Genomic DNA, 25,277 nt, shown 5'->3' on the forward strand with positions numbered 1-25,277 from the left:
TGGTTGGGACACTTATGTAGAGCGTTTGGAGAAAGCCTATCTGAAAATTTTCAAGTATATTCAGCTCCGGTAAGGTGTTTTGGGACACATTGTACAATATTTAATTCTTCATCCTGGTGTTTGGTATTTTTTTTGGCATTGATGCCAAAGGGGGAGGTATAGGTGAAAAATATATTCTTGACATCAGGAGATATGGAGTATTTGTATAGATCATGATCACAGATGGATATTCAGCTCAAGGGGAGTAGTCTCAAGGTGAAACCGACAGATGGAAACCATTATCATTTTTTGCATGAGCGTTGCCATCAATGCCAAAGGGGGAGATTATTATCAATTGACTATCATTTGATTGGTTTTATATGTTTTCATTTATGGCAACATGTTCTGGCTTCATTCTTTGGTTTGGTTCTTCATTGACAGACACTTCACCGCCACTGACAGGTATCTTCATCGGTAGGAAGGATTCTATGTGTACCAACATTGAAGGCTGACATGATTTACAAATAGGTTACCAGTATATGAGGCTGACATCATTGGTTGATCCAATAATCGACAATTCATTTTGATATTTATGTGTATATGTAATGAGCCAACATGTATAATCATTTTGTAAATATCTATGTAAGCCGACATGAGCCATGAAGGATTGTAAGGCTATATAGGTTTGTTGATTAGATCATTTTGTGATATGACAGGATATGTAGTGATCTGATAGGATATGTTAGGAGATGAAGGAAATTATTGTAATGAGGAATGTTGATGTTGTGAGTAATGTGAAGATCATGTAAGAGGTTATTCCGGTAAGGGTTTAGGGTTTTCAGAACCAGAATAGTCAAAGCTTAAACTGGAACTCTATCAAGCATAGAAGATGCCTTAAATGAGTTCAATTTAATGTTTTCCTATTCAAACTGACTGTAGTCAGTGAGACTCCTTTGTGTTGAGCAATGTGCTCAAGGCTGTAAGCCTTCCTGCATGTGCAGGCCCCCATATTATGTAATATCTTTTCATATGGTTAGTGGATTGATATTGTGGGTCACAAATACCACCGTGGTTTTTTCTCTTTTAGGTTTTCCAAGTATAAATTCTTTGTGTTATGATATTCATTTGTGTGATTAGTTCATTTATTTCTTTACTTCTTTCAATTATATATGTATCAGTTCACCGGTTGGTGAATGCATGTTATAATAAGGTTAAAATTGAACATTCTGGTAGAACATTAATTCACCCCCCTCTTAGTGTTCTTGGATTCCAACATAGTTATGATCATTTCCACTGTTGTTTCTCTCTCATAAGTTCTAATTTGACTTATGTTATGCTCATCCACCTTGACATTAGTGCTCTCCATAATTCTATGCAATCTGTTGTTATAACATCTATATGCTTTGTTCTCACTAGAATAACCAAGAAATGTTCCTTCATTGCATCTAGGATCAAAATTTCCACTGGAATCATCTCTTTTGATATAGCATTTACTACCAAAGATTCTAAAATGTTTAACTATGGTGTATGACCAAACCATAACTCATAAGGTGTCTTATCGATATCTCCTTTGATATGAACTCTATTGAATGTGTATATCATCGTGCTTACAGCTTCTCTCCAGTAGACATGAGGCAGATTAGCTTCCATCATCATGGTTCTAGATGCATCCAAGATAGTTCTATTATTCCTTTCCACAAATCCATTCTGCCGAGGTGTCTAGGGTGCAAACAATTGTCTCATTATCCCATTCTTCTCATAATAGTTGTTAAATTCATCGGATGTGAATTCTCCACCTTGATTTGACCTTAAACATTTAATGTTCAATCCTATCTCTATCTCAACTTTATCTTTAAAGATTTTAAACTTTTCAAATGCTTTAAAATTCTCCCTTAGAAAAGTAACCCACATCATTCTTGAATAGTCATAAATGATTAGCATGAAATATCTATCACCTTGAAATTTTTTGATTCTAGCAGGACCACACAAATTAGTATGAATAAGTTCAAGAACAGCATTAGATTTGTCTTGTATACTCTTAAAAGAAGTTCTGATTTGCTTTCCCATTTGACATTCCTTACATATCAGATTATAGGGCTTTACATTCTTAGGTATATCTCTAACTGCCTTAGTAGAATTGATCTTCACAATGCAATCAAAATTCACATGACACAACCTTTTATGACATATCCAAGTCTCATCAATTTGTGTAATCAAACATGTCTTCTCACCGGGGTTCAAATTAAAGATTTTACCTTTAGTATGTGTACTAGTTGCAATCTCCAATCCAGATCTGTTGATAATATTGCATTTTCCATCCTTAAACTGTAATTGAAATCCCTTATCCACCAACTATCCTACACTCAAAAGATTATGCCTTAAACCTTCAACATAATAAATATTATTAGTGTTATGCTTACCATCCAATGATATTGTTCCTCTTCCCTTGATTGTGCATGCTTTGTCATCTCCACATATAACTAGACCACCATCAAATTCTTGCATAGATAATAAATTCCTTTTGTCTCTAGTCATATGATGTGAACATCCACTATCAATTACCCATTCATCCTTGTATTCAATTTTATCAGCAAGGGCCTTCTCTTCAAGTACCATATCATCTTCCTTGATATCAAAAAATAACCATTTCTTTCCATTGTTGAATCCACTAGCTGAATCTTGTACTGGTTCATCATCAGAATTGGTCACATATTCCTCATCCAAAAATTAGCATGATTTTTCTTTGTTTCTCCTATACTTATGCTTGTTCTGATAATCATGGTTAGGCCTAAAAGATCTTCTAGCTCTTTCTTCAAAACTTGAATTCCTTTCAGGACATCTAGATGCAAAATGACCTATCTTATTACATGAAAATCATTTAAAAGGTGATTTTCCTTCATACTTATTTCCTGCCAGTTGATTACACCTTGGAGTCACCAAATTTGAAAAGTGCAAGTTGACAACTTTTGTTGTCATTGCAAAATGTTGTAAAAAGGGATCACTAATCCTCCAACAGTTCCAAAGTTTGAAAAGTGGTTGGAAACCATTAGGAAGGCTATATTATGCCCACTTGGATCAATTCCAGGTTGCTTTTGGTATATTTGTTGAAGTTGATGAAATTTGATGATGTTTTGGAGTTTGGAGCAATACAATATCCTTGGAGTTTTCTAAAATTCTATGTTTTTGTTGTTCATTTCTAATCAGTACAGATTGGTAGATGTTTGAAACTAATTGGATGAGTTAGGGAAGTCTCTTACCTTTCATTTGAATCAAGTTTGAGGTTTTATAACAAGCAGATTGTAGGGATCCATCCAAATCTCACCTTACTACTCACAAGCCCTGTCGATACCTAGGGTTTCACTGTAAAGATGCCCTTAATGTGACATTTTCACCAGCGAACCAGACAACCTATGGGAAAATGTTAGAAGGACCATTGTATCATAATATTTTGGTTTTTTCTTGCAAAGAGGCTCCAAGTCCAAAGAGATTGAATTGACCCTTGGTAGGCATCTCTATGTGACCGCCTGAATTGTAGAAGTAGAAATCACTTGTAGAAGATAAAGAAGATGGGATCAAGTATTGATACATTGGGTTTGGTGATTTGACACCTTACCCCACCTTTTAGAAGTGTTGGTTTAGTCAGGAGACTAATAAAAGGGGTACTTTCTTTTTAAATTAGGCCTAATTGGCTTAATTAGGTCCAGAAGGATAGTAAGGGTACAAACCTTTCAACTTATGGTTAGAGTCTAAGACTTTGGAGACTTGTGTAACTAGATAAAGGGTATCTAAATATACCTTTATTTTATCTTTTCCTTTGAAATTTTGTTAAGTTGTGTTTGGAGAACTCAACCGGTAGGGCTACTAGGCTACCGGTAAGGCTACTGGATAATAGGACAGTTGTGAGGCAAGTATTCCCTAACACATCTAATAGCTGGATCTTATGGGTGTTTTGTGTTGGATGGACCAACAATAGACAAAATCTAATAGGTTTCTATCCCATTGTTAACGAAAGATACTAAACCGATTGACACAAGGGTAGAGTATTTTCATCATACCGGTACCGAAAGATACTAAATCAGTATGGATCTGGTCACACAAATTGTTGTGTGAGTTGAGTATTTGGTAGGTGTGTTTTTCACACCTTGAAAAAACAAAAGATCTTATTTTGGACATAGTAGTTGTGGGTGAGAGAAGGTTTTCACCTAGTTGTTGCCTAGCTCTGCATCATATTGGTATCAGAGTACGAGTTGGATCACTTGGGGAAAGTGATTTGTGGTGTATGTACCCAGAAGGAAGTAAGGGAGAGGCTAGAAACATGCCTTAGAGTATGTATCAATATGCCATCAAGAATTTGTTTGAAGAGATGTTTGAAAACAAAGTGAGGGAGTTAGAGAAGGCCAAAGGCAAAGGAAAGGAGGGTGAATGTGACTCTAATGAAGAAGAAGAACAAGGGGGAGAAGGAGAGACCCTAATATAGTAAGTTGAGTTACCTATAGATCAAAGATCATTTGTTGAGGTCCTAAAGTCCATTGGCAGAGAATCCTCATCAGGCAAAGATGACATCCCTATGTTTAGTGGGAAAATGAATGCAGAAGAAGTGATGGATTGGATTGAGGCATTGAACAATAATTTTGAATGCAAAGAGACCCCTGAGAATACGAAGGTTATCTTTGCTAAGTACAAGATGAAAGGAGAAACACTCACTTAGTGGAATTACCTCCAAGGTGAGAGGGTGAAGGAAGCTAGAGGTCTGATAGTCTCATGGGATAGAATGTTAGTGAAAGTGAAGGCACAATTCATCTCGGTAGACTATGAAGTCCAAGTCTACAAAAAGTTCTAAGGTTTGAGGCAAAAAGACCTTGATATGAGTACATATACTAAGGAGTTCCATAGGTTGAGTCTAATGACCAAACACCATGAGGAACTGGAGAAAGTGGCAAGATATCATAGTGGATTGAAATATAGTATCCAAGATGAGATCATCATACTAGCACAAGAGATAGTGAACAAGTGCTTTCAACTAGCACTAAGAGCAGAGGAGAAGATAAAGAGAAAGAATGATCAAAATAACAGAGGTAGAGGGGGCAAACACTTTAGAGGTAGATGCCCAATGAATGGTAGAGAACAAAGTACTAGGTCACAAGGAAAGTCTAATCAAGAAAGTCAACATGGAGATGGTAACACAAGAGGGGGTTTTAGAGGAAGAAGACCCAACCATAGAGGTATATTTGGCAAAAGAATCTCAAATCCTTTCAAATGCTACAACTACAATCAAGTAGGTCATACTAAAGCTAAGTGCCCTGAGAAGACTAGATCAAGTTCCCAAGGAAAGAAGAGAACACATTTGGTTCGAGATATTGATTGTCAGAGTGTCAATTCACCTAATTCCTACAAACTTCTAGAGAGAGGAGAAGCCTTGATAATGAGGAGAATATTGTTGAAGGTACCAAGCAATACTGAACCCCCATAAAGGAATACACTCTTCCAGACCGCATGCAAAGCAGGAGGCAAGGTATGTAAGGTTATAATAGATTCAGGTTCAATTGAAATTTTAGTATCCTTATAAATGGTAGAGAAAATAAAATTGAGAAGAATTCCTCATCCATTTCCAATTAAAGTTTCTTGGCTTACTAAAGGAAAACATACCTTGGTACAAGAGAAATCATGGGTTGAATTTTAGATAGGAGCATACAAAGACAAAATTTTGTTTGATATTGTTGAGATGAATTCCTGTCATCTTATTTTTGGGAGACCATGGCAATATGACCTCAAGGCCCATCATGATGGACACAAGAACACCTACTCCATCACCAAAGATGAAAAGGTGATTGAATTGATACCCCTACCTGATAATAGTGAGGATCAAAAGGAGAAGGAGGCCAAGATCATTATCATGGAAGGAAAAGAGTTCATCAAGACAATCAAGGAAGAGGGAACACCTTGTTTTGTAGTGATGTCAGTACCAAGGCAAGAAGAAGAGCCCATTTCATATGGAAAAGTAGAAAAGAAAAGGGTGGCAATCCCTAAGGAGGTGGAGGAAATGTTGAGCAAATACAAGGATTTAGTTGCAAAAGAGTTGCCAAGAACCCTATCACTAATGAGGGAGACAAGCTATTGCATTGATTTCATTTTCGGTACCACCTTACCAAACAAGCCAGCCTGCAAAATGAATCCCCAACAAAATGAGGAAGTTGCAAGGTAGATACAAGAGTTGCTTGATAAAGGTTTGATAGGGAAGAACTTGAGCCCTTGTGTAGTCCTGACCGCCTTAGCACCAAAGAAGGAGGGAACATGGAGATTGTGCACTAATTCCTGGGCCATTAAGAAGATAACCATAAGGTATAGATTCCCTATGCCTAGAATAGAAGATTTGCTTGATTGTTTAGGAGGTGCAAGGTATTATTCTAAGATTGATTTAAAAAGTGGTTATCACCAAATAAGGATTAGAGTCGATGATGAATGGAAAATTGATTTTAAAACAAATGAAGGATTATATGAATGGAGGGTGATGCCATTTGGGTTGTCAAATGCCCCTAGAACTTTCATGAGACTCATGAATGAGGTGTTGAAGGAGTTCATTGGTAATTTTGTCATAGTGTATCTAGATTACATCCTAGTGTTTAGCAAGACAAAGGAGGAGCACCTAAAAAATTTGGATATGGTCTTGAGAAGATTGAATGAAGAGAAACTAATGATAAACATGGAAAAGTGTGTGTTTTTGCAGGAAGAACTCACTTACCTTGGGTTTGTGATTTCTAGAGTAAATATGAAAATGGATGCTGATAAAATGAATGCCATTCTCATATGGCCAACTCCTAGAAAAATTGGTGATGTAAGGAGTTTTCATGGCCTAGCTACCTTTTATAGGAAGTTTATCAGGAATTTTAGCCAGATTTGTGTTAGGTCCCGGAGACAACTGAGAGGGGGGGGGGTGTGAATCAGTTGTCCAATAAATTCAAACCAAAATTAACTTAACCAAAACTTAATGCTTAATACCGGTAAACAAAACCTTATGTCGATAGACAATTTTATCAGTTAATTGCAGTACCGATAAAGATTAATGCATGAAACATAAATACAATAACATCCACAACACATAACACCATTATTTGTAAGTGGAAACCCTGTAAGGGGAAAAACCATAGTGGGAAGCCTTACCCACAATCAGATGATACTACTGCAGATAGTATGTGTGTACAAATGGAGTCTACACATGCAGAAAGGCCAACTACCTAGAGGTCATTGCTCAATCACAAAATGGGAGTCACACTGACTACAATTGGATGGTTAAATCCAATGATAATGTACTGCACAAAATAACATCTTCATATGCTGGATTTAGTGCCGATTTAGCTCTAATTTGCCTTCTTCAAAAACCTTCTTTCAATATTTAATGATGTCTGTGTGTATATATCTACTTATATTCGCATATACCTTATTACAATTCTTTTTCCAATCCCATCTCAATCCTATATCAATCTCACAAATGAGATCTTATATTTATACCATAACCTAAGACCAATTGAGTAGGTCGACTCACTAAAGATATTACAATAAAATCAATTACAAATGAATCAATATTTGATGCATCATGTCGACTCAATGCATTTACAATAATAACAAATCATCTTCATGATGTGTCGTGCTGATCTGAAATAGACATGCTTGCTGGTGCATAATCTAGACCTATTTGCCGGTAACAACAAATATGCAAACCTAAATAGACCAAAGAATAAATCACCATAACAAAGTGTCCAAAAAATGTATTCGACATAACGAAGTATTCTCCAAGTCATTCCAAGTGCCGGTGAACAATATATCTTATCGGTGAACCAAATACCAGTGACTGTGCATAAGTCACTGACTTGCCGGTGAACATAACAAGAATCTCCAAGTGCTGATAAGTGTTGACAGGTGTTGACAAGTGTTGACATCAATGACAAAACCATATCAACATATCCAAAATACCAACAATCTCCCCCTTTGGCATTGATGCCAACACAAGATGGAAAAACCATCAAAGTGCCAAAACAGAAATGCCAAAAATAAAAAAACCAACAATCTCCCAAAGAGATCATTAACCAGAAACCAAAATATAGATACAAAGAGTAATAATCTCTCCAACAATATATCCCTAAAGGGATAATGTGCTTTTCCATAGATATCTCTCCCCCTTTGACATCAAATGCCAAAGCAATACAAAAACCAGATTCAAATACAAAATACCAACTCATTACAAAATACCAACTACTCCCCCTGAGAAGTAGCTCTCCTCATCAAAGCCGAAATAAAAGATTTCTCTGTTAACTCTATCAGTTTATGACAAACATCAATTGTCTAAGTCTCTACCGGTGGGGGTAGAACCCCAAGCTGCTCTCTGAGATATTCAAAAGTCTCCTTAGGCAAAGGCTTAGTAAAAATATCTGCAATCTGCTCTTTAGTATTCATATAAACCAATTTCACTTCTTTTTCTTCAACATTCTCTTGTAGAAAATTGAATTTGATAGAAATATGTTTAGTCTTTGAGTGGAATACCGGATTATTAGATATATCAATTACTGCCAAATTATCACAGTAAATAGTTATAGGTTCCTTTCATTTTACCTTTATGTCCTTCAACATTTGCTTGATCTATAATACCTGTGTGCAATTAGTTGTTGCTGCAACATATTTTGATTCTGCTGTTGATAAACATGTGCAACTTTGTTTCTTGCTCAACCAAAAAATTAGTCTGCTACCAAGAAAAAATGCTCCACCGATGGTACTTTTTCTGCCATCTACATCTCCTGCCCAATTTGCATTTGTGTATGCACATAAATCAAAGTTTTCATCTCTAGGATATCATAAGCCAAGATTTGTAGTGCCTTGTAGGTACAGGAAAATCCTTTTTACTGCTGATTCATGATTTTCTTTAGGATTACTCTGAAATCTTGAAATAATACATACTACATTCGTAATATCAGGTCTTGTTTGTGTCAAATACAGTAAACCTCCTATCATAGACTTGTACCTAGTTGGATTAACAGGTATTGATTCATCCCTTAATGATAATTTATCAATTGTAGTCATAGGTGTGCTTACCGGTTTAGAGTTCTCCGTGCCAAATTTCTTTAGTAATTCCTTCAAGTACTTAGATTGACATAAGAATATACCTTTATTAGTCTGTGAAATCTGCAATCCTAAAAATAATTTTATCTCCCCAATCATAGACATTTCAAATTCTTGCTGCATTTTATTAGAAAAGTCTTTACACAATTCATCTTCTCCTCCAAAGATCATATCATCAACAAAAACTTCTATAGCCAAGATGTCATCATTAGTCACTTTGTAATATAGATTATTGTCAGCATTACATTTAGTGAATCCAATCTTCAAAAGATATTTGTCCAATCTAGCATACCAAGCTCTAGGAGCTTGCTTTAGTCCATACAAAGCTTTCCTCAACCTGCACACCATATCTTTGTCATCTGTCAATGAAAATCCATCAGGTTGTTCAATGTAAAATTCTTCTTCAAGATCTCCATTTAGAAATGCACATTTAACATCCATTTGATATACTTTATAGTTCTTGTGTGCTGCAAAAGCCAAGAATAATATGACTGCCTCAATTCTAGCTATCGGTGCAAAGGTTTCATTATAATCAACTCCTTCTTTTTGTGAATATCCCTTACAGACTAATCTTTCTTTATTTCTGATTACCTTACCATCTTCATTAAGTTTATTTCTGAATACCCATTTAGTTCCAATTACATTTTTGTCTTTAGGTCGGGGAACTAATTTCCATGTGTTATTCTTTTCAATTTGTTCCAATTCATCTTCCATAGCTTTAATCCAATATTTATCTTCACATGCCTCAATAACTGATGCTGGTTCAATTTGAGAAATAAGACATACCTCTTCATTTTCCAATCTTCCTCTAGTCATAACTCCTTGATACTTGTTTCCAATTATTTGATCTTCAGAGTGGTTCAATCTTACATACCAGGGTGTTTTTACTTGTTGTTGTTCCTCAGTCATTGTGGAATCCTCAAATGATGCCGGTGTGAGAGGATCATCATTCTGTACTGGTGTACTCATTATAGGTTCATTTTTTATTACTTTATTGCCGATTCAGAGTCCATGTATGTTGAATTACCTCTAAACTATTCATCAATCTTCACATTTGCACTCTCAACAATTTTCTGCAATCTCTTGTTAAAACATCTATATGCCTTGCTCTTAGATGAATAACCAAGAAATATTCCTTCATCACTTCTAGGATCAAATTTTCCAATATAATCATCTCTTCTAATATAGCATTTACTTCCAAATATTCTGAAATATTTGAGAGTAGGAGTAATGCCAAACCAGAGTTCATGAGGGGTCTTACGGGTTTCACCTTTGATGTGAACTCTGTTGAATGTGTAAACTATTGTATTCACTGCTTCTCTCCAATATACGTGAGGTAGGTTTGCTTATGATATCATGCTTCTAGCTACATCCAAAAAAGTTATGTTCTTTCTTTCTACAACTCCATTCTCCAGGGGTGTTCGAGGTGCTAATAACCGTCTTCTGATTCCATTCACTTCACATAATGTATTAAATTCCTTAGATGTGAACTCACCTCCTTGATCTGATCTCAAATATTTTATTTTCTTACTAGTTTCATTCTCTACCATCACCTTGAATAGTTTGAATTTCCCAGAAGCTTCTGATTTCTCCCTAAGAAAAGTAACCCAACACATTCTAGAATAGTCATCAATGATTAGCATAAAATATATATCACCTTGTAAAACTCTAGTTCTTGATGGACCACATAAGTTAGTATGAATTAAGTCAAGAACATTATTGGATTTTTCTGGAATACTCTTAAAATATGCTCTAACTTGCTTTCCAAATTGACATTCCTTACATACCAGATTGTGAGGTTTAACAATCTTAGGTAAATCTCTTACGTCCTTAGTTGTACTGATTTTCACAATGCAATCAAAATTTGCATGACAAAGTCTCTTATGCCATAACCAACTTTCATCAATATGAGCAATCAAACATGCCTTCTCATAGTTATTCAAATGAAAGATATTACCTCTAGTCTAATTACCGTTTGCAATTTCTAAGCCGGTTCTATTCATGATTTTGCATTTACCATTCTTGAATTGTAACTGAAATATTTTTTCAACTAATTGACCAACACTTAAAAGATTATGCTTCAAACCTTCAACATAGTAAACATTATCGGTATTGTACTTACCATCAAAAGATATAGTCCCTTTTCCTTTGATAATACAAGCTTTGTCATCTCCAAATCTTACTAGACCTCCATTGTATTCCTGAAAGGTTAAGAATTTACTTCTATCACCAGTCATATGATGTGAACATCCTGAATCAATGATCCATTCATCCTTATCTTCAATTTTATCTACCAGGGCCTGTACTACTGGTTGAACAGTAGGTGTTGGTTGATCTTCTGTTATAGCAACACAAGCCCGTCCACTATTTGCCAGATCCTCATCAGAATCATCAGTAACTCCTTCATTAGCAAGGTAACAAGATTTGTCTCTATTCTTCTTAAATCTGTATCTCTGATATTCGGGGTTAGGCTTATATGTTCTTTTATCTTCTTCTTTCAATCTTGCATGTCTATCAGGACACCTAGATGCCATGTGACCAACTTTATTGCAGTTAAAATATTTAAAGGGTGCTTTACCTTCATACTTACTTCCAACTAGACCTTTAGGCATTTTCCTTGCAAATAGTGCTTCAAGTTCTTCCAGTTCTTCATTTTCTCTCTTGCTTTCTTCAAGTTCTCTTGCATAAAAGGCTTTCCAATCAGATCTGTCAAATGATGATGATGATGTAGATGATGTTGATGCTTTGAAAGCTAGATCTGTCTTAATTGTAGCAATAGGACCAAATTCCTCAAGTTCAAAAGCTGAAAGTTGTCCAACCAAAGTGTCTCTAGATACTGATGTATTAGGCATTGTTCTCAATTCATTTATAGTAGTAACTTTCATTTTATATGTTGGTGGCAAAGCTCTTAAAAATTTAGAAACAATTTCATCTTCACTTAAGGTTCCTCCACAACATTGTATACCTAAAACAATTTCATTTACTCTTTCCATAAAAGCAGAAATCCTTTCATCTTCTTCCATTTTCAGATTTTCATACCTGACTCGGAAGCATTCAAGTTTTGCAATTTTGACTATGGAATATCCTTCATTCAATGTCTCCAATTTGTCCCAAATAGCTTTAGTAGTAGATCTATCTGATAATCCCATGATTTGCTAACTTGACAATGCGCTCAAAAGTGCTTCTCTTGCTTTGCAATCATTTTCCTCATCTTTAGCCAAGGTTGGTGGATTAGGTTGATCTTGAGTAGGAGCAGTATAACCATTCTTTGTAACATCCCATATGTCCTTTCCAATGCAATTCAAATGTGTCTCCATCTTGATCTTCCATATGCCATAGTTAGTTCCATCAAGTTTAGGATTGTCCTTCCTGAAATAGTTAGAAGACATTGGATCTCCTCAAGCTGTTAAACTTCTGCAAAAAGAGGACTTGGCTCTGATACCAATTGTTAGGTCCCGGAGACAACTGCGAGGGGGGGGGGGGGGAGGGTGAATCAGTTGTCCAATAAATTCAAACCAAAACTTAATGCTTAATACCGATAAAACAAACTTTATGCTGGTAGACAGTTTTATCAGTTAATTGCAGTACCGATAAAGATTAATGCATGAAACAAAAAGATAATAATATCCACAATACATAACACCAATATTTGTACGTGGAAACCCTGTAAGGGGAAAAACCATGGTGAGAATCCTTACCCACAATCAGATGATACTAATACAGATCGTATGTGTGTACAAATGGAGTTTGCACATGTAGAAAGGTCAACTGCCTAGAGCTCACTGCTCAATCACAAAATGGGAGTCACAATGACTACAATTGGATGGTTAAATCCAATGATAATGTACTGCACAAAATAGAATCTTCATATGCTGGATTCAGTACTGGTTTAGCTCTGATTTGCTTTCTTCAAACCTTCCTTCAATCTTGAATGATGTCTGCATGTATAGCTATGCTTATATTCACATATACCTTATTACCATTCTTTTTCCAATCCCATCTCAATCCTATATCAATCTCACAAATGAGATCTTACATTTATACCATAACCTAAGACCAATTGAGTTGGTCGACTCACTAAAGATATTATAATAAAATCAATTACAAATGAATCAATATCCGATGCATCATGTTGGCTCAATGCATTTACAATAATAACAAATCATCTTCATAATGTGTCGTGCTGACCTGGAATAGATATGCTTGCCGGTGCATAATTTGGACCTATTTGCTGGTAACAATAAATATGCAAAGCCGAATAGACCAATGAAAAATGACCATAACAAAGTGTCCAAACAATGTCTTCGACATAACCAAGTAGTCTCTAAGTCATTCTAAGTGCCAGTGAACAATAAATCCTGTCGGTGAACCAAATACCGGTGACTGTGCATAAGTCACTGACTTGTCGGTGAACATAACAAGAATCTCCAAGTACTGATAAGTGTTGACAAGTGTTGACAAATGTTGACACCAATGAAAAAACCATATCAACATATCCAAAATACCAACAATTTGTGCTCCTATGTTAGAGACCATCAGGGGTGGACAGAAGTGCAAATTTTCATGGACCAAGGAGGCGGATGAAGCATTTGAAATGTTGAAGAAAAAGGTATCACAACAACCGGTTCTTACCTTACCTAATTTTGACAAAATCTTTCAGATTGAATCTGCTGCAAGTCATTTGGAAATAGGTGCAGTACTTAGTCAGGAAAGTAGGCCAATTGCATTTTTTAGTGAAAAATTGAATGATGCTAAAAAGAAATATTCTTCCTCTGATTTGGAGATGTATGCACTAGTTCAGGCACTAAAGAAGTGGAGGCATTATTTTCTTCCCAAAGAGCTTGTTGTGTATACATATAATCAGGCACTAAGTTTCCTAAATAGTCGGGAGAAATTGAGTCAGTCGTATGAAGTGGGTTGAGTCCATTCAGGCCTACACCTTTGCAATCAAACACAAGAAAGGTGTCTCAAACAAAGTTGCAGATGCTCTTAGCAAGAGGGCACTAACAGTTTCAGAAACCCAGTTGGAGAGTGTAGGAGTTGATTCCCTCAAGGGTATGTATGCTACAGATGAAGATTTCAAAAACATCTACAACGTATGCACTAAGTTTGCTACCTAGTATCATTTAGAGTATTCTGATTATTTGATTCAAGATGGTCTTCTTTTCAAAGGGATCCAATTATGCATTCCTAAATGTTCAATGAGGGATAACATAATTAAGGAGAAGCATAATGGTTGTATGGGGGTGATGCAGAGCATCATGGAAAACCAACCAACCATCAAGGATCATGCTGATCCAATCATCTGAACAACATTTTAGAGGCATTTCTCATGTAACAACACACCTTATCATTGAATCAATAACAAATATGATAGGTTCTTCAATCTTATCAAAGATACTTACAACCTTTACATTCCATAAACTTAAACATTCAATCAATAACCTTCAATTAATCACAAAACTTTCACCATATCCTTAAAAACTCATACCAATCAATCATGAGTCCATCCACTTCATGCTTCTAATCACCTTCCAAATCTGTCCCAGTTTGTGACAATTTTGATAATATTTTGAAAATCTCTCCGGTGGAGACATAGATAACTAGTATTTCTAAAACATATTAAATTTTTTGTAAAGATCCAATGGTTCGTTAGAGATTTATGCCCTCTGCACCGAGACCATTTTGATTGTTATAGAAAAAACAAGAAATGTGCATGTACAGTCCACCTAGGGCATCAAATATCTCCCAAAATACAAATCTATTTGATATGAAATAAAATCCATCTGAAATCCCCTTTAATCTACTCTTATAATAACTAAGATTTATATTTTTCCCATGGTTAAAAGTTGGAATATGATCAAACCCTTGCACACACCTCTGTAAATGAGGGTTTACAAACTGTTTTTACAAAAACTAACATAACTCATTCATTCCTTCATAAAAAAACACCAAACCAAAGCCAAAAGAAGGTTAACTCATTGACCTAACTTTTCATAGTAATTATACACCATTTCCAGGCCTTACATGGCCGTACAAGGCCTGGAAATAGAGAAGATAACTGTTTTAGGACTGCAAAACAAAGGTTTTTGAATTCCCAATTTCAAACAAAATGTACTCCTTCTTTCTCTTCAGTTTGGATCAGCATTACATCATTTAAATAGTGATTCCCATCCTTGGGAACTCTCATAACTACCCTTTAACCAATTTGGAACTCCTCATTTATGCATTTTACATCCTTATTACCCTTATTTGGGTCTTTTAACACATTTTGGAACATTTCGACCTCATGAGGACCTTTTGGACAATTTATGAAAAATGGATTACATAGCCTTACATTATGATTTACAATGACTCAAATAGACCTTATAAAATCAAACATTATTGGAATTACTCATGACATCACTCTTGAATTCATGGAACCTCCTGAAACTAGGTGCTCCTGCACTAGGGGGACACTTTGGATTAGACAAAACTCTTGAGTTGGTGAGAATATTTTATGGCTGGCCTAAATTGCAGACATATGTCAGAAAATTTGTGGATTCATGTGTGGTATGTCAAAAGGCCAAAGGGACAACAACAAATGCAAGACTATACTAGCCATTGCCCATTACTTCAAAACCTTGGGAATGTGTGAGCATGAATTTTGTGATGGGTTTGCCAAGAATTCAAATAGGTTTTGACAGTGTTTTTGTGGTTGTTGATAGGTTTAGCAAGATGGCCCATTTTTTGCCATGCAAAAGCACAAGTGATGCTACATATGTTGCAAACCTTTTCTTTAATGAAGTTGTGAGAATACATGGTTTACCTTGAACATTGGCTCGGACAAAGATGTGAAATTTGTAGGATATTTTTGGAGGACTTTATGGAGGAAGTTAGGCACAAACTTGTCTTTTAGTTCAACTTATCATCCCCAAATAGATGGCCAAACATAAGTGGTCAATAGGTCACTCAAAAATTTGTTAAGGTGCCTCACCAAGAAGCATGGTGAAAAGTGGGATTCCATCATCTCCCAAGCAGAATATGCCTATAATGATTCTGTCAATAGGAGTACCAGAAGGAGCTGTTTCCAAATTGTCTATGGACTAAATCCAAGAGGTGTGATGGAATTGAGAAATCTACCCTCAATTGAACATATCAGTGCTTGTAGAGAATAATTTGCTGAAGGGATAAAGGAGATTCATGATCAAGTCTATATGTAATTGCAAAGAAGTACAAAAAAGTACAAGGAGGATGTTGATAGAAGAAAGAGAGATGTATAGTCCCAAGTTGGAGACATGGTATGGGCAAATCTGAAAAAGGAGAGATTTCTAAAAGGGAAACACACAAAGCTCATGATGAGAAAGGTTGAACCTTGTCCAATACTCAAGAAGTTTAGGAACAATGCATGTAAAATCTAATTACCTTTAGATATAGGTATATCCCCAATCTTTAATATTGTAGATCTGACACGATTCAAAGGTACAGTGCATGAAGATGGTACATTTTTGGTGGAAGATGTTGCAGACATACTGAAAGACTTTCCAAGTCAAGGGCCACCCAAACTTGAAAGGATATTGGACACCAAGATTGTGAAGAAAACTAGGAATAAGGTCTACAAACAATTCATTGTCAAGTGGCAAGGACTCCCTAAGGTAGATGCAACATGGATGGATGAAGACCAGATGAAGAAACATGGGACTACATTTTAGGAACTCATCTCAAGTGGACTTGAGATTAAATCACCTAGGGAGTATGATACAGGAGCACCCAAAGACACAAATGAAGAAACAAATGAAGAAACAAATGAAGCCTAAAAGAGCCTACTATCACCCATGAGGTGAAAATGATCATCTGTAATAGGTTGATAGTTTTGGGAGTCAATAAGACCTAATTGATGTAAGACATTGTCATGGTTGCATTTTATAAGCCACCATGGATAAATGACCATGTGGGTCAGAAGGAGTCTAGGAATGAGTTAGAAAATAAATATTATTCTTAGAAACATCAGATCAATCGTTGGAATAGGTCGAATACCCCTCGGAGTCACCAAATTTGAGAAGTGTAAGTTGACAACTTTTATTGTCATTGCAAAATATTGTAAAAAGGGATCACCAATCCTCCAATGGTTCTGAAGTTTTAAAAGTGGTTGGAAACCATTAGGAAAACTATATTATTCCCACTTGTACCAATCCAAGTTGTTGTTGGCGTATTTGTTGAAGTTGATGAAATTTGATGATGTTTCAGAGTTTGGAGCAATACAATATACTTGGAGTTTTCTAAAATTCTATGTTTTTGTTGTTCATTTCTGATTAGTATGAATTCATGGATGTTTGAAACCAATTTGATGAGTTAGGGAAGTCTCTTACCTTTCATTTTAATCAAGTTTTAGGATTTGTAATAATTGGGTTGTAGGGATCCATCCAAATCTAACCTAACTGGTCACATACCTTGCCGATAACTAGGGTTTCACTGTAAAGATGCCCTTAATCTGACATTTTCACTAGAGGACCAAACAACCTATGGGAAAATTTTAGAAGGGCCATTGTATAATAATATTTTGGTGTTGGTTTTCAAGGAGGCTCCAAGTCTGAAGAGATTGAATTGACCCTAGGCGGGCATCTCTATGTGACCGTCTAAATTGTAGAAGTGGAAATCACTTATAGAAGATAAAGAAGATGGGATCAAGTCTTGAGACCTTGGATTTTGTGGTTTGACACCTTACCCCACCTTTCAAAAGTGTTGGTTTAGTCGGGGGACTAATACAAGGGGTACTTTCTTTGTAAATTAGGCCTAATTGGCTTAATTAGGTCCGGAAGGATAGTAAGGGTACAAACCTTTCAACTTGGGGTTAGAGTGTAAGCCTTTGGGGAATTGTGTAACTAGATAAAGGGTATCTTAATCTACCTTTATTTTGTCTTGTCCTTTGGAATTTTGTTAAGTTGTGTTTGGAGAACTTAACCGGTATGGATCCGGTCACATGAATTGTTGTGTGAGTTGAGTATTTAGTAGGCGTGTTGTTCACACCTTGAACAAACAAAAGAAATTGTTTTGGACATAGTAGTTGTAGGTGAGAGAATGTTTTCACCTAGTTGTTGCCCGAATCTACATCATAGGTGCTACCGGTTCAGTTATGATCATTTCCATTGCCAGTTCTCTCTCATAAGTTCTGATTTGACTTCTGTTCTACTCATCCACCTTGACATTAGTGCTCTCCAATATTCTCTACAATCTTTTGTTATAACATATATATGCTTTGCTCTCATTAGAATAACCAAGAAATATTCCTTCATCACATCTAAGATCAAACTTTCCAATGTAATCATCTCCTTTGATATAGTATTTACTACCAAAGATTCTAAAATACTTAACTATCAGTGTATGACCAAACCATAACTCATAAGGTATCTTACCGGTATCTCCTTTGATATGAACTCTATTGAATGTGTATACTCTTGTGTTTACAGCTTCTCTCCAATATACATGAGGCAGATTAGCTTCCATCATCATGGTTCTAGCTGCATCCAAGATAGTTCTGTTCTTCCTTTCCACAACTCCATTTTGTTGAGGTTTCTGGGGTGCAGACAATGGTCTCCTTATCCCATTCTTCTCACAATAGCTGTTAAATTCACCGGATATGATTTCTCCACCCTGATCTGACCTTAAACATTTAATCTTCAATCTTGTCTCTGTCTCAACTTTAGCTTTATAGATTTTAAACTTTTCAAATGCTTCAAACTTCTCCCTTATAAAAGTACCCACATCATTCTTGAATAGTAATCAATGATTAGCATGAAATATCTATCACCCTGAAAACTTTTGATTCTAGCAGGACCACACAAATCAATATGAATAAGATCAAGAACATCATTAGGTTTGTCTTGTATACTCTTAAAAGAAGTTTTGATTTGCTTTCCCATTTGACATTCCTTTCATACCAGATTATAGGGCTTTAAAATCTTAGGTATTTCTCTAACTGCCTTAGTAGAACTGATCTTCACAATGCAATAAAAATTCACATGACACAACCTTTTATGCCATAGCCAACTCTCATAAATTTGTGCAATCAAACATGTCTTCTCACCAGAGTTCAAATGATATATATTACCTTTAGTCTACGTACCAGTTGTAATCTCCATTCCAGATCTGTTGATAATATTGCATTTTCCATCCTTAAACTATAACTGAAATACCTTATCCACCAATTGTCCTACACTCAAAATATTATTCTTTAAGCCTTCAACATAATAAACATTATCAGTGTTATGCTTACCATCCAATGATGTTGTTCCTCTTCCCTTGATTGTGCATGCTTTGTCATCTCCAAATCTAACCAGACCACCATCAAATTATTGCATAGATAATAAATTCTTTTTATCTCCAGTCATATGATGTGAACATCCACTATCAATTATGTGTGTGTGTGTGTGTGTATGTGTGTTTGTGTGCGTGCATACATACATACATAAATACATATATATGTACATATGTATACATACATAAATATGTATATGTACATATATATGTACACACACACACACACACCTACATATATATACATACACATACACACATATATATGTGTATGTACTAGTGAAATTTTTTTTGCTAATATTGGCCAATTGGCTATTTTTTGAAATTAGGAAATCAAAATTTCGCTAATAAGTTCAACTTTTAACGTACCCAAATCACTACATTTTTATAAATTTTTACTTTAGTGTTATTTAAGTCACCAGAGGATTTATTTTATTAATTTTTTTAACTCAAAGATTCACCACAATATTTGATGCATGATTGGATCAGATTCGCCAATATTTTATAATTTATTGTAGAAATCTAAATTAAGTATATACATATAAGTACATACATATATGTATATACATATATATACATGTATACATATGTGTATATATATATGATGTATATACATGTATATACATATACATATATGTATGTATATACATGTATATACGTATATGTATATATATACACACATATATGTATACGTATATGTATATATACACACACAAATATATATGTATATACATACATATATGTACATATATATATATACATATATGTACATATATATACACACATATGTATACATGTATATATATGTATATACATATATGTATACATATATATTTGTGTGTATATATATGCACATATATGTATTTATGTACATATATACATTTACATATATATATGTACATATATGTACATATATGTCTACATATATGTGTGTGTATATATATATATATATATATATATGTGTGTGTGTATATATATATATATATATATATATATATATATATATATATATATATATATATATATATATATATAAGACCATGTGGGGGCAAGCGAAAAACTCGGTTAAGTGAAACAATAATGAATGTGGCTATTTAAATGGGTAGTCAAGGATTGATGGACCATGGGGATATTAGTTGCTAGGGAAATTAGACACAAGAAAACATTTTAAAACCCATAAAAGGAACTGTTGCTAACACATGGGGCTGGTAAATATGTGAACTAGAGGACTTAAAGTTGTAACTTAATGACCTGTGAACTGGTCCATTCGGCCAACTCAAAATTATAAAGAGGGTGACACAATGCCTAGGGTAAGAGTATCAAAAAAAGATAGGCCAAATTTTAAAACCCTAACCATTACAAGAGATTAAATGGAAACTTCTAGTAGAAACCCTAGCAAATTTTTGATAGTTCTAACACTACCCACAAGTGGTATTTAGAAAAATAAATTAAGGTTTTTATGAATTTAACCTCTGAATTTATGTAATTAACTAAAAATATGACCTATGAGTGCAAATTTGAAAATTAAAGAGCATACAAATTAGATCTGGGAACACATAAAAAATTAAGGTGTGAGATGTTATGTTCACCAAAATGTAATGGTGCAAATTTGGAAATAGGGTTTCAATGATAAAACAATAAACAATCCCTAATAGACCATTACAAAGGGAAAGAGGGGTGAACCTAATAGATCTAGCCTCAATATAGTTAAGGAAAGGGCTGAGATTTTTTATTAGATTCACTAGTTAGTGTTGACTCCCCCTTTCCAAGTTGAATTGAATTCATTATAAAATTAGGGTAAAATATGTATAATTAAGTATTATGTGAGAAACAGTAAGCTATAGATGTCCCATAGAACCACTGACCTGGATCTAGGAAAAATAAGATGTCTGGAATCTATCCTCAGAAGTTTAGCCTGATTTTTTGGGACCAAGTATCAATTCACTTTGGTCGTCTAAAAAATCCTTAGTCAAAACTTGAATGTATTCCTCACTGTGAATTTTGTCGACCGTTGTACCTATTTTTGAACATAGAGAGAGAGAGAGAGAGAGAGAGAGAGAGAGAGAGAGAGAGAGAGAGAGAGAGAGAGAGAGAGAGAGAGAGAGAGAGAGAGAGAGAGAGAGAGAGAGAGAGAGAGAGAGAGGAATATTGGGAATAAGGGTTTGCTTAAGTCAAACCCCATTTTAGGATTTAACCTTGAATGAAATAATACAAATACTAAAATAAATGTTAAGGAAATATACCTCAGATCTACAATTGTTGATGATGATGCAATTCTCTTTGAATGTAATCACAAATGTTGAATTTAATAGTATGAAAAAAATATGAACATGAAAAACCCTAATCACACAAACATGCTTTCATGAAAAATTGACATGAATTTGCTCCATAATGCTTGATGATTAATATGCTACCTTGAATGTTTGGGAATGCTGGATGATGAATTCTTAATGAATTCTTCTCAATTGCCTCTAGGTATTCCATTAAAAATGAATTGATAGGATGTCTTTACATAGGGGTCTCTAGGTAAACTATTGATTAGGTTGACCTCCAACAGTCATGTGTAGCTTTGGGAATCAAATTCTACTGGGGAGATATAGACCTTACGCCATTTCAAATAAGGGTCCCTTTGAGATGGACCATGGTGTTTTGGGGTGTCATGGTTTAGACTAAGGTGCTCCATGCCTTGGTATCTCTATAGACATGATCAGAATAAAATGCTAGGGGAGAAGGTATCCCATAATAGGACCCACCAAAGGGTTTACATGTCATCAAAGTTGGAACATGAGGTCAAATCAAACCTATAGAGGGTATAGGAATAGGGCACTCTAAAGTAGGAGCAAAACCATGAGGTGTAAATTGGACCAATTACAATTTACAATGCTACAATTTCAAATCTAAAAGAGTGATATGACTAAGTTTCCATTTGTAGCATTGTAAATTACATCCCTTTACAGTTTTTTTCTCAACTAGGCCCTATTTTGGCATGTATGACCTCCTACCTTTGATCCCGTTCAGCACAACTCAATTTCATATGTCATTCTAGCTTCTCCTACTCATTTTGGATGTCGGGTCTCAATTTGAGGCCACATTGGGTGGAGCAAGGTTCCTAGGGCACCTCGCTCCTAGGAGCGTTTTATCGAAGGCCCCCCACTCCATGATGTTTGGCCTCAAATTTAAACCATGACATGTTCAACTAGGTAGAGTGGTAAATATTTTCTTGTGTCAACTTGTTTTGAGTTTTACACTCGAAAATTATTGGGAGAGATATATAAGTAGGGCATCCTCCCTTATTTTAGTTAACATGAAGATACAAAAGATAATACATTCAAGCATTCAAGTATTCTGTATTCAAGGTATTTCATCCCACCATATACTTTATTGTGGAAACGTTCAACAACCTTCATGCAAGCATGCATTTCATAATTTTATTTTAGGTCTTTATGTGAGGTCATGTTGTTGCATCAACATTTGTGATCATCTTCAAAGAAGAATTTGCATCATCATGGTACAACACACTTCTGTACTCACATCTAGCCTTTGGTATTATCAAATTGTTTTCCTTCCGTTTTTAATTCAATTCAATTTCAAGGTTGGTTCCAAAAGTAATATTGATTGTTCCTAAAATAGTGCATTAATATGCTAATTGTGGAGGATAAAATGCTAAATATAATGGTATAAACTTGGGAGAAACTTTATATAATGGGAAAAAATATAGAAAGGAGCAACATGACATTCCTACAAAATTGCATTAGGCATTGGGTTTCTAAACTACATCAAGCATCATCCAATTGTTGAAATGCTATATTCACATAAGAAAGGAAAGGTCAAAGAATGTAAGTGACAATGGAATTTGATTAAGTCAACAATGTGAGGTTATAACAATAGATCAATGCATGAACCTTTTGATGGAGCAGGAGAAAAGTAAGAAAGAAATTAAAAAGTCAATAGTTAGAAAGAGAGAAAAAATGGAGAGAAAAGAAGTAAGACTTGGTATAAGTGAAGGGAACTAGTAAAACAAAAAGATAAAAAGCTTCAATGAAAAGTAAGAGAATAATAGGAAAGCTTACAAAGGTGGTAAAAGGAATATAGAAAGGAGCAAGAGAAAATCCAAAGAGAGAAAGAAAGAAGAGGAAAATACCTTAATTTTGAAAAGAGGGCTTTATATAGGAAAATGCGTTCGAGAAATTCATTGAACACTTTACCCTCAAAACATGCATAATTTAGGGAGATGATGAACATTTATGTCCCTTGGTCTTTTAATGTAATGAATTATATAGGTCTTAACCCATCTCATATAATTGGTGCTCCAATTTTACAAATAAGGGAGGAGAACATGGGTGGTATAACTTTGTCAAGAAGCTAAGAAACACCAATATTAATGGATTGACTTTATTTTCCTCCATTGTTTCAACAAAAAAATTCAATAATTTTTGGACAATAATGATGATACATAAAATAGTTTTATCTTCTACTCTAGGAGGGCATCTTTTGAAATTTTTGTAAATGGTAACTATAGAATTTATAAAATTTATAATTTGCCTTACAAGTATGGTAATATGTTCAATAAATACAAAGAAAATATACTCTTGTTTTAAAAAGTCTACGAAATATAAATAATAATAATTAAGTTTTGTTATGACTCAAACTTGTGGTGCCCCTTTTTGCTTCAATCCTATAATGTTCCTTGTGCCATATTGACCATTTAACCCATTAGTTGATAGAAAATGTGAGAAATCACCAATGTAGGGTCCCCATGTTGAAGTTCTACTTAAAAGGGTTTGAGGAAGTTCAAGATTTTTTTCAAAATCAGTCATAATAAGGGAGTTATGGTCTTGCAAGTTTCTACAATCCTACTAAACTAGGTGTAAATTTAGTTATCTTTCTCTATATGGTCTAGTTCAATGACTTTTTTCCACATATATCCCATTTACAAAGCAAATTGAACTAGTGTGGAGGTCTAGAGTCCTTCTGAACTTGTGATGTATGAAAATGGAATCAAGTAAACTAAGACCTAATCACACTCTCGTGCACACATTGGAATGTGAAAGAGCCTAAGGAGATGATTCACTTTGACTACTCCTTGCAAGAAAGAGATAGAGTCAAGGAATATCTTTAGGGTTTCTATTAATTTGTTGCTATGAAGAGGAGATATGCAAAATGCAATGTAATGACCAACTCTGCTACGAGATGAGTAAAGATGTAGATGTAAACTGAAAACACTGAAACTTGCAAATTTGAAACCAAGAGACTAAAAATAGAGCAACGAAAATGAATCAGATGTGCACCTATCACTGATTTTGGAGGATGACTGGGTAGGTCCAAGGCGCCATGCTCTAGTCCCTGATACTACAGAGAAGTGAAATTGAGATTCAGAATCTGAGAACTGGTAGAAAAAGTTGCAAAACACAGAGGACCAAGGCACCATGCCTTGGTCCTAGACTAGGGCGCCATGTGCTAGTCCCAGAAAGTTGAGATCTAGTTTTGAGACTAAATCTGCACTTGTGTGTTTTGTCGGTCCTGAAGATCACACATTTGTTAGATTCCTGTACCTCCATCTGCAACTTAAAAAATGGTCTCTAGGTGGCTATATAAGGTTTTTCCTTAGTCAAACCCCTTGCTTTGGTGATTTCCATGTCCACAAATAATCGATAATATACTAAAAATGTGTGTGCAAGAATCTTGTGTGTGTTCAAGATCCTAAATGAACAAGAAAGTAATTCTAGAGTTCTACCCTATGCATGGAGAGTAAACCCTAAATGAATGTAAATGCTTCAAATAAAAAATGAAATAATGGATCTAGATCATGAATGTAAATCTGAAAATTATTGTTATAAAGCTCATACAATGACATGAAAATAAAATGAAACCATACCAAACCCTAGGGAGAGGTACAA

This window comes from Cryptomeria japonica, chromosome 11 (genome assembly GCF_030272615.1).
Source record: "Cryptomeria japonica chromosome 11, Sugi_1.0, whole genome shotgun sequence".
Classification (NCBI taxonomy): domain Eukaryota; kingdom Viridiplantae; phylum Streptophyta; class Pinopsida; order Cupressales; family Cupressaceae; genus Cryptomeria; species Cryptomeria japonica.